The sequence below is a fragment of the Mesocricetus auratus genome, unplaced genomic scaffold, assembly GCF_017639785.1.
Source record: "Mesocricetus auratus isolate SY011 unplaced genomic scaffold, BCM_Maur_2.0 Super-Scaffold_100013, whole genome shotgun sequence".
Classification (NCBI taxonomy): Eukaryota; Metazoa; Chordata; class Mammalia; order Rodentia; family Cricetidae; genus Mesocricetus; species Mesocricetus auratus.
This window is the reverse complement of record NW_024429196.1, coordinates 80,517,012-80,533,921: the sequence shown is the minus strand read 5'-3', so window position 1 is coordinate 80,533,921 and position 16,910 is coordinate 80,517,012. Positions and strand designations below refer to the sequence as shown.

At 44.7% G+C, this 16,910-nt stretch overlaps 1 long non-coding RNA gene across 3 annotated transcripts; it reads left to right on the top strand.

The window, feature by feature from the left end:
* The first annotated feature begins 6,190 nt into the window (after positions 1–6,190).
* On the top strand, positions 6,191–7,782 carry LOC110342496. 3 transcript variants are annotated; one of them, XR_002384588.2, is made up of 3 exons: positions 6,191–6,626; positions 7,074–7,166; positions 7,686–7,782. It is a non-coding gene; the product is annotated as an uncharacterized LOC110342496 (long non-coding RNA). The 3 variants fall into 3 exon arrangements; XR_002384587.2 differs by having other exon boundaries at positions 6,191–6,633; XR_002384586.2 differs by having other exon boundaries at positions 6,195–6,493.
* The last annotated feature ends 9,128 nt before the right edge of the window (positions 7,783–16,910 follow it).

Sequence of the window (16,910 nt, the reverse complement as noted above, 5' to 3'; positions counted from 1 at the left end):
ACAGTCTGAAGGAATGATGGAAATAGAAAAGCTGGTTAAATGATCAGGAACTACAGATGTGAGCATAACCAACAGAATACAAGAGATGTAAGAGAGAGTCTCAGGGGTAGAAGATACACTAGGAGAAATACATTCATCGACCAAAGAAAATCTTAAGTACAACAAATCCCTAACACAAAATATCCAGGAAATATGGGATGTTGTGAAAAGGCCAAATCTAAGAATAATAGGTATAGAAGAAGATGAAGAAACCCACCTCAAAGGGGCAGAAAACAGATTCAACAAAGTCATAGAAGAAAACTTTCCCAACCTAAAGAAAGACATGCCAATGAAGGTACAAGAAGCTTGCAGAACACCAAATAGAGTGGACCAAAAAGAGTCCCCTCACCACATAATAGTCAAGACACCAAATATACATAATAAAGAAAAAATATTAAGAGCAGCAAAGGAAAAAGGGCAAGTAACATATAAAAGCAGGCCTATCAGAATTACACCTGACTTCTCCTTGAAAACTCTGAAAGCCAGAAAGTCCTTAGATATTCTACCAACACTAAGAGACCACTGATGCCAGCCCAGACTACTATACCCAGTAAGGCTTTCAATCACTATAGATAGAGGAAACAAGATATTCCATGACAAAACCAGATTTAAACAATACATATCCACTAATCCAGCCTTACAGAAAGTCCTGGAAGGAAAACTCCAACCCAAGGAAATTAACTACACTCATAAAAACATAGGCAATAGATAATCCCACTTTACCAAAAGCCAAAATAAGGAAGGAGGGAGGGATCCACACACAGTACCACTACCACCACCAAATCCAAAACAAACAAGAATTGACAATCAATGATCATTAATTTCCCTCAATATCAATGGTTTTAACTCACCTGTAAAAAGACACAGGCTAACAGAATGGATACGAAGACAGAATCCATCCTTCTGCTGTATACAAGAAACACACCTCAATTTCAAAAACAATGTTACCTCAGAGTAAAGGGTTGGGAAAAGATTTTCCAATCAAACGGACCCAAGAAACAAGCTGGTACAGCAATCCTAATATCTAACAAATTAGATTTCAAATTAAAATCAATCAAAAGAGAGGAAGAAGGTCATTTCATATTCATCACAGGAAAAGTCCATCAAGATGAAGTCTCAGTTTTGAACAGCTTTGCCCCAAATACAAAGGCACCCACATTCATAAAAGAAACATTATTAAAACTCAAATCACACATAAAATCTCACACACTTATAGTGGGAGACTTCAACACCCACATTCTCATCATTAGATAGGACCACCAGACATAAACTTGACAAAGAAACAAAGGAACTAACAGAAGTTATGACCCAATTGGGTTTAACAGACATGTACAGAGCATTCCATACAAACACAAAAGAATATACCTCCTTCTCAGCGCCACATGGAACCTTCTCTAAAATTGACCACATACTTGGCAACATAGAAAACCTCAACAGATACAAAAAAATCAGAATACCCCCCTGTATCTTATCAGATCACCCTGGTTTAAAGATAGAATTCAACAACACAAAATGCAGAAACCCTACAAACTCATGGAAATTGAACAATGTGCAGTTGCACCACTCCTGAGTTAAGGAATAAATAAAAAAAGAAATTAAATGCTTCCTAGAATTGTAGCACCCAGGTTACAACACTCTTCATGGATTTGGGCGAGGGCCTGAAGATTGAAATAAAGACAAGAGACAGGGAGTCATTCTTGCAAGGAGAATGCCGTTTATTGCAACAAGAGGGAGCATTATATACCAGTTAGCAGGCACAGTGGAAAACTACTAAGGTCAGAAGTTCACGTTCCCAGGGTCCTCCGGCAATAAGGATGGACAGATAACAGAAACTTGTGTTCAGGCTTTATTGGAAGGAGGGGGAACAAGAAGTATTTGCTAGATAAGTTCCTAGTCACAAACTGGTCAGTAGATCCCAACGGGGGAAAGGGTCCAACAAGAATTCAATGATAATGAAGACACAACATACCCAAACTTATGGAACTCTTTGAAAACAGTGTTAAAAGGAAAGTTCATAGCACTAAGTGTCCACATGAAGAAACTGGAGAATAGTCACACTAGAGAATTAACAGCACATGTGAAAGCTCTAGAGCAAAAAGAGGCAAACTCACCTCAGAGTAGTAGATGGCAGGAAATAATCAAATTGGGGGCAGAAATCAATAGAGTATAACAAGGAAAATAATACAAAGAATCAATGAAACAAAGAGTTGGTTCTTTGAGAAAATCAAAGATAGACAAACCTTTATCCAAACTTACCAAAGGACAAAGAGAGAACTCACAAATTAATAAAATCAGGAATGAAAAGGGGGAACATAACAACAGACACTGAGGAAATCCAGAGAATCATCAGGTCATACTTTGAAAACCTGTATTCCACAAAATTTGAAAATGTAAAGGAAATGGGCAATTTTCTGGATAGATATCACTTGCCAAAATTAAGTCAAGAACAGATAAGCAATTTAAATAGAAGCAGTCATCAAAAGTCTCCCAACCAAAAAAAAGCCCACACCGTATGGTTTCAGTGAAGAATTCTACCAGAAATTCAAAGAAGAGCTAATACCAATACTCCTCAAGCTGTTCCGTGCAATAGAAACATCAGGGTCATTGCCAAACTCTTTCTACAAGGCTATAATTACCTTGATACCCAAGTCACACAAAGACACAACTAAGAAAGAGAACTACAGACCAATCTCCCTCATGAGCACTGATGCAAAAATACTCAATAAAATACTGGCAAATCAAATCCAAGGATACATCAAAAAAATCATCCACCACGATCAAGTAGGATTTATCCCAGAGATGCAGGGATGGTTCAACGTATGAAAATCCATCAATGTAACCCATGATATAAACAAACTAAAAAAGAAAAACCACATGATCATCTCACTAGATGCTGAAAAAGCCTTTCACAAAATCCAATACCCCTTCTTGCTAAAGGTCTGGAGAGATCACGGATAAAAGGAACATACCTAAATATAGTAAAAGCTATATACAGCAAATCAACAGGAAATATCGAACTAAATGGAGAGAAACTCAATGTGATTCCTCTAAAATCAAGAAGACAAGGCTGCCCACTCTTTCCATATCTCTTCAATATTGTACTTGAAGTTCTAACCAGAGTAATAGGACAACAAAAGGAGATCAAGGGGATACAAATTAGAAAGGAAGAAGTCAAACTTTCACTATTTGCAGATGATATGATAGTTTACATAGGTGGCCTCAACATAAATCCAGCCACACTGAACCTCTTAGAAGAGAAAGTGGGAAGTACTCTTGAATGAATTGGTGCAGGAGAATGCTTCCTGAACATAACACCAGTAACATAGACACTGAGATCAACAATTAATAAATGGGACCTCCGGAAAATGAGAAGCTTCTGTAAGGCAAAGGACACAGTCAACAAGTCCAAACAGCAGCCCACAGAATGGGAAAAGGTCTTAACCAACCCTACATCTGACAGAGGGCTGATTTCCAATATATACAATGATCTCAAGAAGCTAGCCACCAAAGCACTAAACAATCCAATTAAAAAGTGGAGTGCAGAAATAAAGAGAATTCTCAATAGAGAAATCTAAAATGGCTGAAAGACACTTAAGAAGTGCTCAACATCCTTAGCCATTAGGGAAATGCAAATCAAAACAACTCTGAGATACCATCTTACTCCTGTTAGAATGGCTAAAATCAAAAACACCAAGGACAGTTTATGCTGGAGAGGATGCGGAGAAAGGGGAACACTCCTCTACTGCTGATGGGAGTGCAAACTTGTACAGACACTTTGGAAATCAGTATGGTGGTTCCTCAGGAAAATGGGATTCAGTCTGCCACAAGACCCAGCAATTCCATTCTTACCCATATACCCAAAGGATGCACATTCATACAGCAAGGACATCTGTTCAACTCTGTTCATAGCAGCATTATGTGTAATATCCAGATCCTAGAAGCAACCTAAATGTCTCTCAATTGAAGAATGGATAAAGAAAATTTGGTACATTTACACAATGGAGTATTACTTAGCAGAAAAAAAAATGGAAGCTTGAAATTCATAGGCAAATGGATGGCACTAGAAGAAACCATCCTGAGTGAAATAATCCAGTCACAAAAAGACAAACATGGTATGTACTCACTCATATATGGATACTAGACATAGAGCAAAGGATTACTATCCTATAACCCACACCTCCACAGAAGTTAGGAAACATTGAGGACCCTAAGAGAGACATACATGATCCCCCAGAAAAGGGGAAAGGGACAAGATATCTCCTAAGCAAATTGGGAGCATGGACGGAGGAGAGAGGGAGTTAGGAGAAAGAGGAGGGGAGAAGAGGAGGGGGGAAGAAGACATGAAGGACCAGGAAGATTGAGTCGGGGGAAGACTAGAGGAGAGCAAGAAAAGAGATACCTTAATAGAGGAGCCATTATAGGTTTAAAGAGAAATATGGCACTAGAGAAATGTCAAGGGATCCACAAGGATGACCCCAACTAAGATTCTAAGCAATAGTGAAGAGGCTTCCTTAAATGCCCCTCCCCTATAATGAGATTGATGACTGCCTTTTATGCCATCCTAGAGCCTTCATCCAGTAGCTGATGGAAGCAGAAGCAGACACCCACAGCTAAACACTAAACCGAACTCCTGGAACCCAGTTGTAGAGAGTGAGGAGTGACGAACCAAGAGGTCAAGACCATGCTGGGAAAACCTACAGAAACAGCTGACCTGAACAAGGGGGAGCTTATGGACCCCAGACTGACAGCTCAGAAACCACCATAGGACAGAACCAGGCCCCTTGGACGTGGGTGTCAGTTAGGAGACCTGGGAAGTCTATGGGACCTCTGTTAGTGGAACAATACTCATCCCTAGTGTAAGAATGGACATTGGGAGTCCATAAACGGATACTCTCTCAGCCTAGACATATGGGGGAGGACTTAGGCCCTGCCCAAAATGATGGGACAGACTTTGATGATTGTCTCATGGAATGCCTCACCCTTTCTATGGAATAGAAGAGGGATGGGGGGCCATGGGAGGATGGGAGGATGGAGGATGGGAGGATGGGAGGGAGAGGGATCTGGGATTGATATATAAAATAAGAGTGTTTCTAACCTGAATAAAAACAAAGAAACAAATTTACACTGTGTGTGTGTGTGTGTGTGTGTGTGTGTGTGTGTGTGTGTGTGTGTGTGCGCGCGTGCGTGCACCACCTCGCCTGCTCAGGTTTGATGCATGTGAGTTCAGGCGTGTGCGTGCCAGGGAGCAGTGGAGTCAGTTTTCTTCTCCTGTCATGTAGGTCCTGGAATCGACCCCAGGTGTTTTGTCTGGGCAGCACGTGCCTTTACTTGCTAGGCCTTCTTGCCGGCTTCTCCTGTTCCTGTTCCTCTTCCTCCTTCTCTTTGTCTCTCTCTCCCCTTTTTGAGACGTGGCCTCATGTAGTCCAGGCTGACCCGAGACTTGCAGTGTGGTGGAGGATGACCTTGAATGCTTGTCTCTTCCATCTTTTTCTCCCTTGCCCCGGGGATTTGGGTAGTTTCCTCTATGCCCACTGTTAGGTTCTGTAATGCTGTCCTATAAAAGGGTCAGTGAAGTTCCCAATCTCTTTGTGGACTGCGACTCTTAACTTGACATTAAAAGAGCTTTCAATTCAGAAACTGTTAATTTTTTTAAGGCTGAACTTAACAGGGACAAGGCTGTACAATCCTAGTTAATAGCCACCCCATAGAGGATCAGATTCTTTGATGTGCTCAGATTTAGCTGCTCGTATATGTTTTCAAAGTTAAGCCCAAAACAAGTAATTAGAGACAAGCAGTATTTGCCTAGTTTAGAAATACTTAACAGATAATGATCCTCAAACACTTCAGAGATCTGAGAATAAGGCATTTCGTATGTTTAGCAAAAAAGCTTTTCGTGATAGAGACGTGCCAGCTTCTGGCAGGATCCACCTGTCGCTTGTTTTAAATGTGGCAAAGTGAGCCACAGGGCAGAAAAAAAAAAACACCTGTTAGTATTCAGGCATCTGTACTGGCCTGTCCTTGGGGTTCTGACAGGACATGCCCTCAGCTGCAGACACTAAGAGCACCTGTGCACACTCACCAGGTTCCCTTTTAAAAGGGCCCCGCCCACTTCCCATCCTTCTCCCCCTCTCCCAGTCTGCTCCCCTCTCTGTCTCCTCCTTTTTCCTTTCCTTCCCCCTCTTTCCTTTCTCATATCTCCTGTTGCTCCTGCCTTTGGAGGCCGGTCTCACCTCTTCCCTTTCCCGTATTTTTTTATGCTCCCTCGTGCCCCCCTCCAAAAAAAAAAAAAAAACCCAACCCTCTGCTTGAACCCTGTCGAATGGCATCTTTCTCTCAAACACTGCTTTTCTTTCATTACAACACTCCCTTTCACCTCAGCTGCTGCCAAGAACCTGTCCACACAGTGGACATGCAGGACACTGGGGCGTTGATTACCCAGCTTTGCCTAGACAAGGTATGCTGGTCCCCTTAGGTTCCTGCTCCACGGGAAAGTCTTGTCAAATCCTCTGGGCCAGGCTGCTGCAGACTGATGCCGCTCTGGGACCTCTCTCCCAAGGACCATGGAGGGACCTGGGGTAGCTTTCCAGGTAGCCAGTAAGTCCCTGTTGTTTTTAGTAGGTTCAAAAGCTGCCTGATCTGCACTTCTGCTTACTCAGGTGAACTGTACCCTTCTCAGATCTGATGGTATTTGACAAGTAGACTAGCGTTAGCTCCTCCTGTTTAACAGCATCTCTCCCTCCCTCCCCCCAAGGCTATACAACCACCTTGTTGTAGTCAGCTCATTAGTTAGTTCATGTAGTTAATTCATTAGTCAAGTTTCTTGTTAAAAATACAAACAGGTACCAGGCGTTGGTGGCACACGCCTTTAATCCCAGCACTCGGGAGGCAGAGGCAGGTGGATCTCTGTGAGTTCGAGACCAAGCCTGGTCTACTGAGCGAGTTCCAGGACAGCCTCCAAAACAAAACAGAGAAACCCTGTCTCGAAAAAAAAACAAAACAAAAAAAAAATACGAACAGGTTTGCCCTGTTCACAGGCTTCATAGTAAAGGACAAACGGATTTCCGACGTGACTTTCCACTGAAGAAACACAGAAAATGATTTCGGATGTATAAATGCAACCTGTAAAGGTATAATTAAGGTGTATAAAGATATTTCTCACTTCTGTGTCCTTTCTGTGCTATTGTTACACTGGGGTTTCAGGGGCCCAGAGTCTTAGCACTGATGAAGATCTGATAAAGAGACAGAGCACTCAATCTCGAGCTCAAGATTTTGAATTTCCTTTGGTTGTTTTCTCAGTATAAACTCAAAGGTGCCTTCCAAAGGGCTAAAACCAGGCTCTCTAGATGTAGGGAAAATGTTCAAGTCTTTTAACTCAAAGCCATAGACTTTGCTATGACACACCTAGGTGTAAATCCATTCCAGCTGTTTTACAGACACCTGCATGCTCTGGGAAAGAGTGCTGTTACTGTTATCAGTGATTCTGGCCTGGCAGAAACTAATTATCAAGTCGCTTTACAAATTGTCTGAAGACCTTCACCAATACGACCGGGGCACATCTCCATCCCATCTTCCTCGCAATCTTCACTTTTCCCAAGGCTAGCCCCATTCTTAGAGCTTGCAGCGATAATCTATTTTTTTTCTCCTAGCAACCTGCCTTCTCTGCTCCCTCCAGGAACGGATTCCTGAGGTCTCCAGGGCGGTGATTAACTGAATGCTTCTTCACCCATACCTCCCGCTGAGCACTGTCACGTCTGCTGCGCGGCCTGTGTCTGAGAACGTGCGGAGGGTGTCGGGGATTGACAACACAGAGACTCGTTCAACGATGTAAAGAAAACTTTAAGCAGGCCACAAAAAGGTTCAAGAAAACTTCCCAAGAAAGGCTCCCACCAGAGAAGCTTCTGCTCTCTCCTCTACCCTGGCTGGTTCTGCTCTGACCCCAGAAACTGATCTGGGCGTGGCAGAAGAGGCGGTTAGTCTCTGGACAAGGTCGAGCTCAGGGTGGTTTCTGCGGGCAGGCCTTTTCCAGGAACTTAATGCCCCCAGGCATTGTATTGTTTTTAGTAAACATGTTTTTAGTAAACATTGTCTTACAGCTGCCAACTCCCAGGCAGAAGGGGAAGTGGGTCTCTGCTCAAGGTCTGGTGTTCCCACAATTCACCCCTTTTTATTTTTAAATGAGGCACTCCTGGCTTAGGTCAAGTAGGGTCACCCTCCCTTTCCCGTCATTGGGGGACCTTGAACCCCTGTCTTAGGCGGGAGGGGTCTTCCCCACAGGTGGCCCGTCATCAGAGCACCCCAACTTTAAATCATCTGTAACCAACCTTCATGGCTATCGGGATTGCCATGGGCTAGGCTAAGCAATACTTGGTTACAGATCTCTTGCCTCTGGAACAAGGCACGTTTGAGCCCGGCATAAAGCCAGAATGCCTACCGCCACTGCCACCATTCCCAGGACCCCCATTGACATAGCGCCTCTCCATCACCGTACCCATCACCAGATCTGGGCCATAACATTCTACCAGCCTTCGTCTGTTACAAGGGTAACCCACACGTGATTTACATTCTGTTACAAGGGTAACCCGCATGTGATTTACATTTACAATTTGATGAAGTTTACAATTGTTCCAAGATCTGCTCAGGAAAGCATTTAGAAAGTGCACTTGCACAGATACATTAGGTACAATCATTGATGTTACACATGTAGCATTATGAAAAATATGAACAATAGGCTTGTTGCACTATCCACAGAGCACCAATTTGTTCCTGTGGTGATGCAGTTTGTTGATTTAACGTCAGCTGATTATGCGACTTGAGTCAAAGTCTCCTTTTTGTCGCATTAGGACAAGTTGCACCTCTCTAGAAAAATACACTGGCCTAGTCGTGATTCCAGAAACAGGAACCATCAAGTCTGATATTTCAAGTGACCATGTCCTGTTCAATTACTTAAAAGAGGCTTTTGCCCCTCATCACAGTCCATACGAATGTCCAAAGGTTTTAAATGGGTCCTTTTTTCTCTATTGGCTTCATGATGAAAACTCATGGGTCCGGAAGGTTGATGCAGCAGGTCTGTTGAGAAACTGGAAATCTCGAACCGACTGTTTTCTTTCTTTCTTGGGCTCTAGATTCGATGACAGCAAGGTTCAGGAACACTGATTTAGGAGATCTCACTCAAACTGGCTTAGGTAGGCTCCCATGGACTCAGGTCCAGTTTTTCTCTGCTCCATGTCGAAGCTTTTATTCTTTTCCTACAAGAAAACACAAACATGCCCTCGACCCCAAATTAGGGTCTTCTCCACTGTTTAGTGCATGGATGTCTCCATTTGACCTGAGCAATAGTTGCTCAAGTTCCATCATGCCAGAATCTGTCTGAAGCTCCCTGGCATTCACATTATAAAATTTTTAAATGAGGAGTGTATTATTTGATGAGTCATGTGGGGACTGGGGACATTATTCCCCCCTTTTTATTTTCTAACAAAATTTTCTTTTTTGAACTGTTGAAGCTGAACCATAACAGTAGAAGGATTTGTCTACCCTCCTTGGTTAACTATCTAGGTAAATTGGGATTACTACTTAGATTATTTGTAGATGCCCATTAAAAAGGACATATCCATTAAATATTTCCCAAAAACTTCTGAAAATCACTCAAAGATTGTAAGCTATACTGTGTCCAAATAACTTTTGAAAATTATTTGAAGTCTGTGAGCAGTCTTTCCCAATCTAACCTGTAGAGCTCTCACTAGCTGACAAGGCCTCATTTGTATCTTAAATTTTTCTGTTAAAACATTAACAGACTGGTTGGATGTTCCTTTTGTCTATATTTCAAGCAATCTAGGTAGCTTCTTAACTATTTTTGAAGGGATTTAAGTATCCTTTTAATCATATAAGCAGTTCACACTCACGCATTCACAATCAGATTTCATACATACCGGTGTGGCCACACCATACATTCAGAACATACATGCATCTTTCAGTCATCCTTTTTCCCTAGGTCATGATTAGTCTGTTGCAATGAAGCTACCTTAATTGAAATCTATGTAAAAGAACAACTCCAGCCAATCCTTGAACTAAAAGGTTAAAAAGTCCTGTATGTTCTTTATCATTCCTCCATTTGAGCTACAGTCATGGGGTACAGCTGTACCTACTCCTTGTAACTGTAGATGCAAGGTAGAGAGGCCAAGCTTTTGGCCAAAAGTTTTTAGAGATGACTCACAAAATAGAACTTAAAGGTAAACAAAATTTTCCATTCTATATACCTTTGTCTTTTTCTTTTTCTTTACTTAATACCAGTACCTTTTTACTGTTACAAATTTTTTGTTTCACCCATTTTTTTTTCAGGGTTTCTCTGTATTGTTTGAGGCTGTCAGTCCAGCCTGGCCTCGAACTCACAGAGATACGCCTGCCTCTGCCTCCCCAAGTGCTGGGATTAAAGGCGTGTGCCACCACCGCCCAGCTTGTTACCAATTTTTTTTTCTGTATTATTTGGAGGCTGTCTTGGAACTTGCTCTATAAACCAGGCTGGCCTTGAACTCAAGAGATCTGCCTGCCTGTGTCTCCCGAGTACTGGGATTAAAGGCGTGTGCTGCCAACGCCCGGCTATTCACCCATTTTCAATCCAACTTTCAACCCAGGATGTTCCCTCATAAAGGCGTGTTGGGATTAAAGGCGGATGCCGCTGGTATTAAAGGCGTATGCCGCTGGCAATCTCTTGGATTCCCCTACTTTCTGACCCTGGTATCAGGCTTAGGAGGGGGAAACTCAGAATGTCTAGTTTCTGACTTTTTAATCTCATTGGCGGCAGCCGCTCCCAATGTATTATTGGTGTTATAAAATTTGATGAACAGGGAGCTGGAATGACTAACTGGCATCAACATGGGGGAATCCTCACCAACGCCCATATTTCCCTTACCTGAGTGTTCAACAATGGTTGGATCATCTTTATCATGGTGAGCATTCCTAGTATCCGGAGTAGTATTGGGGTCGACATGCCTGATGCACCGTTCGGGGACCCAAATAGGCTTCTCACTTCCTGGAGGGAAAACACAAACAGCCCCTCGGACCCTAGCTAATAGGGGGGTGGGTGGCTGCCATTTTCCTGTAATTAAGTCCTTCCATCTGACCCATCCCAAGGACTGGGAGGGTTTGTTCCAATGTCTCTCCATAGCAGACAAATTATTATGGTCTATGGTCAAAAAATTTAAAATGTAAAGTATGGTGGATAACTGAATATTGGGGGAGGTAACATACTCCCCCTTTTTTATTTTCTTAAAATACTGTTTGAGAGTGGCATGGGTGCGCTCCACAATAGCCTGTCCCGTGGGGTTGTGAGGAATACCAAAAGAATGGACAATGTGATGTTCCCTGCAAAAGGCAGCAAAGCGATTGCTGGCATAGGCAGGGCCATTGTCCGTTTTTAGGGCATCAGGAACGCCCATGTAGGCAAAGGCCTGCAGGCAATGAGAAATAACATCTTTAATTTTCTCTCCTGAGTGGAGAGAGGCAAAAATCAGTTTAGAATATGTATCCACCAAAACATGCATGTATTTTAATTTTCCTGCCTGCGGCAGGTGAGTGACATCCATTTGCCAGAGATGGTTGGCCCTGAGGCCCCGGGGATTTACCCCCTCATTGGGAGAATTATGATAAGGAGCACAATCAGGGCACTGAGAGGTAATCTGTGTAGCTATGGATAAGGGGCACCCAGTGTGAAATTTAATGGAGCGGGCATTTAGATGATACCTATCATGGAGCTGGTGGGCAAGCTGCTCCTGAGTAAATAAGACCCTAGGGCGGGTCAAGGAGTCAGCAATTTGATTGCCCTGGGCAAGGGGTCCTGGAAGGTTAGTATGTGCACGAATAAATCCCACATAAGCAGGGTGGATGCGCTGCCAAATAAGATGTTGGAGCTGAACTAATAAGGAACGAACCTGGGAGGTTGGAAGAACATATGGAGAAGTTTCTAAAGGTCTAACAATGTTGGCAACATAAGCACTGTCAGTATATAAATTAAAGGGCTCTCCCTCAAACATTTGGAAAGCCATCAAGCAAGCAAACAACTCAGCGGCTTGTGCTGACATCTGCCCTATGGGTACCCTCTTCTGCACCTGAGAAGAAACCACCACCGCGAAACCCTTGGAGGAGCCGTCTGTAAAGACTGAGCGAGCTCCAACTAGAGGGTTCTCCTTTAAAATCTTGGGAAAGATCACAGGGTGTTTTTTGAAAAAAGACATCAAGGGGCTGTTGGGATATTGGTTATCAAACTGAGCGCCTGTAGATGTAATAAACAGGGTCCACCCATCATGGAAGATCTGTAGATGTTCCACCTCCTCCTTACCATAAGGAAGGATAATTTTATCAGGACTCTTTCCAAAGGTTTGAATGCTAAACTTGTGTGCCTTCCACAACAATTGTAAAATGAGATCATAGTAAGGGGTCACTACCTTCTTAGGGGAGGCTGACAAATGTACCCAATAAATAGGACCAGTCTGCCAAAACACGGCAGTGGGCGAAAAGCTAGATGAAAGTACAACCAGAACAAGGGGCTGCCCATAATCTATACGCCGAAGGTGGGCTTGCTCTATACTTCTTAACAACAATTGTAGGGCTTCCCTGGCCTCTGGGGTAATCTGTCTAGGGGACGTTGGAGCAGGATCCCCAGGAAGAATATCATAAAGCGCTTTAAGAGCCCCTGTTTTCATAGAAAGAGAAGGACGAAACCATTGCACCTCTCCCAAAAATCTCTGCCAATCATGAAGTGTTTTTAAATTTGAACAATCGATCTGGAGTCTTTGTGGCCGGAGGCCAGTTTGTTGAATTTGATGACCCAAATAAGTATAAGGGGGTCTCTTTTGGATCTTTTCCGGAGCCAAAATAAATCCTCGGGCCTCCAGAAGCTCCTGTAGCTCTGCAAAGGCTATGTAACATTGTCTTTCTTCGGCTGCGGCCAAAAGAATATCATCCATGTAGTGGATAATGTAAAGGTCAGGGAACTTACGTCTGAGGGGATCTAAACAGGCAGCTACATAAATCTGGCATATAGTTGGACTATTAGCCATCCCTTGGGGAGCACCACCCATTGGAAGCGAAGGGCAGGCTCCCTAAAGTTAATCGAAGGAAGGCTAAACGCAAACCGAGGACTATCTTGAGAATGCAAGGGAATAGAAAAGAAGCAATCCTTCAAATCAATAACAATCAAATGCCAGTCTTTAGGAATGGCCACAGGCACGGGCAAGCCAGGCTGCAGAGCCCCCATAGGCTGCATGGTCGCATTCACGGCCCTCAAATCTTGTAGTAACCTCCATTTCCCTGAAGATTTTTTTATTACAAATATAGGGGTATTCCAAGGGGATGTGGAAGGAACCAAATGACCTGCCTCCAATTGTTCTTGAACTAGCTGGTGAGCCGCCCTTAGTTTCTCCGCTGGTAAGGGCCACTGTTCCACCCATACCGGATCATCTGATAGCCATGTGATGGGTATGGGGGCTGGCGGCGCAACAGTGACCCTCATCAAAAATGGCCAAAACCCTTCCTATCCCCTGGGGCCCTGGTCTCCAAAGGGAGGGATGCCACAGGGCAAACCTCTCCCTGTTCTAGTTTACCTAGTTCCCTCCCCGGGCTCCAGCCCCTCCCTTGCGTCATCTGGGGGCCCCTGCTTTTGGACTTGGGTGCCTGGGTGGTGAGGACCACTCCCATTTCTTGCATGAGGTCCCGTCCCCAGAGGTTAATAGGGAGGCCAGGCAAAACATATGGCTGGAAAAGCCCTGTGTGGCCCTCAGAGTCTTGCCACTTTAGGATTCTGAGGCTTTTTTGGGGCACAGCCTGTCCTATTCCCTGGAGGGTCACTGTCCCTTCCTCTTTCGGCCAAGCGGGGGGCCAGAATTTATCTGAGAGGACAGAGAAATCTGCCCCAGAATCTAAGACGCCCCTAAAGAACTTGCCTTCTATCTTTAATGTAAGCTGGGGGCGGTTCTCCATAGTGGCTACCCAAAATGCTGCTGGGCCGGTACTTCCAAAACCTTGGTTGCCCCTTTTCTCTTTAATTTTTCTAGCCTCACAAGGAGCTGTAGGGAGAAGGAGTAACTGAGCAATCCGTTCTCCTGCAGGGATGGCAACAACCCCACTGCCCACTGATGTCATTATTTTAATCTCCCCTCACTATCCTGGTCTATAACACCGGGGTGTACCTGGATGCCTCGAAGAATAGTACTGGACCGTCCCAAGAGTAGTCCTACCGTGCCTGGGGGCAATGGCCCATGCACCCCAGTAGGGAGGGCCTGGATCCCCATTTCCGGTGTTAGGATTGCCCAGGCAGAGGGAGCGAGGTCCAATCCTGCACTCCCCGAGGTGGCTCTGAGGAGGTCTGAGATATGAAGGGGTTGCTCTGGGGGAGAAAATGAATCCTGCCACTGCCCGGAGCAGGGGTCATTGCCCCGTACACATTGGTTTTGGGGCCCTGGGGCGGGGCCCTCCTCCCGTTTCCCTGATTATTATTAGCAGGAAGGAAATTTCCCTCCCGGTCAGTTTTAGAGTAGCAGTCTTTGGCCCAATGATATCCCCTTCGGCAACGGGAGCATAAACCAGGTCGCTTGAGACCCATAGTACTATTTTGAGGGCACTCTCTACGGAAGTGTCCCTCCCTACCGCAGCTGAAACATGTTTTTCTCCCTCCTAGAGTAGGTCTTTCTTTCCCCACTTGGGGCCGAATGGCAGCAGCTAACACTTGGCCCTGGATGAAGTTCCCATCAATGTCCCTACAGATCCGGATATAGTCATTTAGACTTTTATTACGATAGGGGCGAAGGGCTTCCTTACAATACTTATTTGCATTTTCAAATGCCATCTGCTTGATGACCGGCATCGCAGGCCCAATGCCCCCAAATATTCTTTCTGCTACCTGACTGAGACGGTCTCACGAAGTCTTGAAAAGGTTCGGAGGGTCCTTGAAGGACTTTGGACAGATGATCCCCTCCTTCCTTGGAAGGCAATGCTTTCCAAGCCCCTTGGGCCGCTGCTGCCACTTGGGCATAGACTGCGATGTCATATTGCATTTGTTGCTGAATGGTGGCATATTGACCACTCCCGGTAAGCATCTCCACATTTCTCTGGGGCTGTCCGGCCTGTGCATTCCTTTGGGCTGTCTGGCTGCATCTTTCCTGAAACTCACCTCTCCAAATCAAATAATCTCCCCTGACAGAGCTGCTCTGCAAAGCTGCTGCCAATCGCTAGGTGTCAAATTAAGAGACGCAAAAGATTCCATTAAGGAAAGTGTAAAGGGAGCCTGTGCTCCATAATTTAAAGTTGCCTCCTTAAGTTGTTTTATATCCTTAAAATTTAAAGGGTTATGATGCCGAATGACCTGTCCAGAATTGTTTGGGTCTGGAACTTCCATTACTGGGGCCACCACTGGGCAGCATTGGACCCCTCCTCTGGGTCTTCCCTCCAGGTCCGAGAAGGACTGAGTTATCTCATAGGAGTCCCTTTTTTCAGAGTATGGGGAAGGGTTTCTCTCCCTGTCCTGTCTTTCCTTAAATCGAATCTTTTTTAGTTCTGTTTTAAGGGCCGCGATCTCAGCAAGTAACCGTTCCTTTTCAGACTGTGACGAGTCTGAGTCTGAGCTACTTCCATTTTCTAGGTCTGATAGAGAAGGATATAACCGATTCTGACCGGAGTTCTTCTGTTTGGGTCGCGCCCGGAGATCTCTACCCGTTTTTTTGTTGTTACTAAGAGACTCCTCCTCATCCTCACTAACAATGGAGCCTCTAGTTTCAGTCAGGGTCCCTTCAGATGATTCATCATCACTCTCTGCCCCTGAACTCAAGGAGGCTTGAGTCTCAGTCTCTTGTAATTCTAAAAAAGCCTCTTTTGTGTCCTGAACTACCTGGCGGTGACGAACCTTATCTGTCAAAAGTGCTCCCCTCACTAATCTCCATAAGGAGAATGTCGTAGGGGGCAAGGACTCAGATCCCTCTTTTCGTAGAAGTCTGTGAAGATCACGGCGAACCTCCTCCCAATCTGGAATATTTAAGTTTCCCCCAGTAATGAACCATGGACTGGCTCGTTCGATCGATTTTAGAAAGCCTTCTAGGGTTTTAGACTTGACTGCAGTCCCATGTTCTTTAAGTAACTTTTTTAGTTGATACTGCAATGATTCTAGCTTCCCGGAACTATTCCCCATAGTTTCTTAACCCCGTCCACTTACCTCACTTTCACAATCTCGGTGGGACCTCCAATTGTCGCGTCTGCTGCGCGGCCTGTGTCTGAGAACGTGCGGAGGGTGTCGGGGATTGACAACACAGAGACTCGTTCAACGATGTAAAGAAAACTTTAAGCAGGCCACAAAAAGGTTCAAGAAAACTTCCCAAGAAAGGCTCCCACCAGAGAAGCTTCTGCTCTCTCCTCTACCCTGGCTGGTTCTGCTCTGACCCCAGAAACTGATCTGGGCGTGGCAGAAGAGGCGGTTAGTCTCTGGACAAGGTCGAGCTCAGGGTGGTTTCTGCGGGCAGGCCTTTTCCAGGAACTTAATGCCCCTAGGCATTGTATTGTTTTTAGTAAACATGTTTTTAGTAAACATTGTCTTACAGCTGCCAACTCCCAGGCAGAAGGGGAAGTGGGTCTCTGCTCAAGGTCTGGTGTTCCCACAGAGCACAAGCCCACTGACTCCTGATTTCCTCTGCCCTGGGGTCCTGTGCCAACAGCAAGTAGCCAGATTTGAAACAGCACTCACATAGCCAAAATGATGGGGATGTTCTGTTGGAACCTCCAGCTCGCCCCTGCATGATCCAGGAAGCCCCATTCCTATGTCTGTCTCCAAACCCTGCCCAATCAGAGTCTCCAAACAAAGGGAAGGCACAAAAGTTGCCCAGTTCCACATTCTT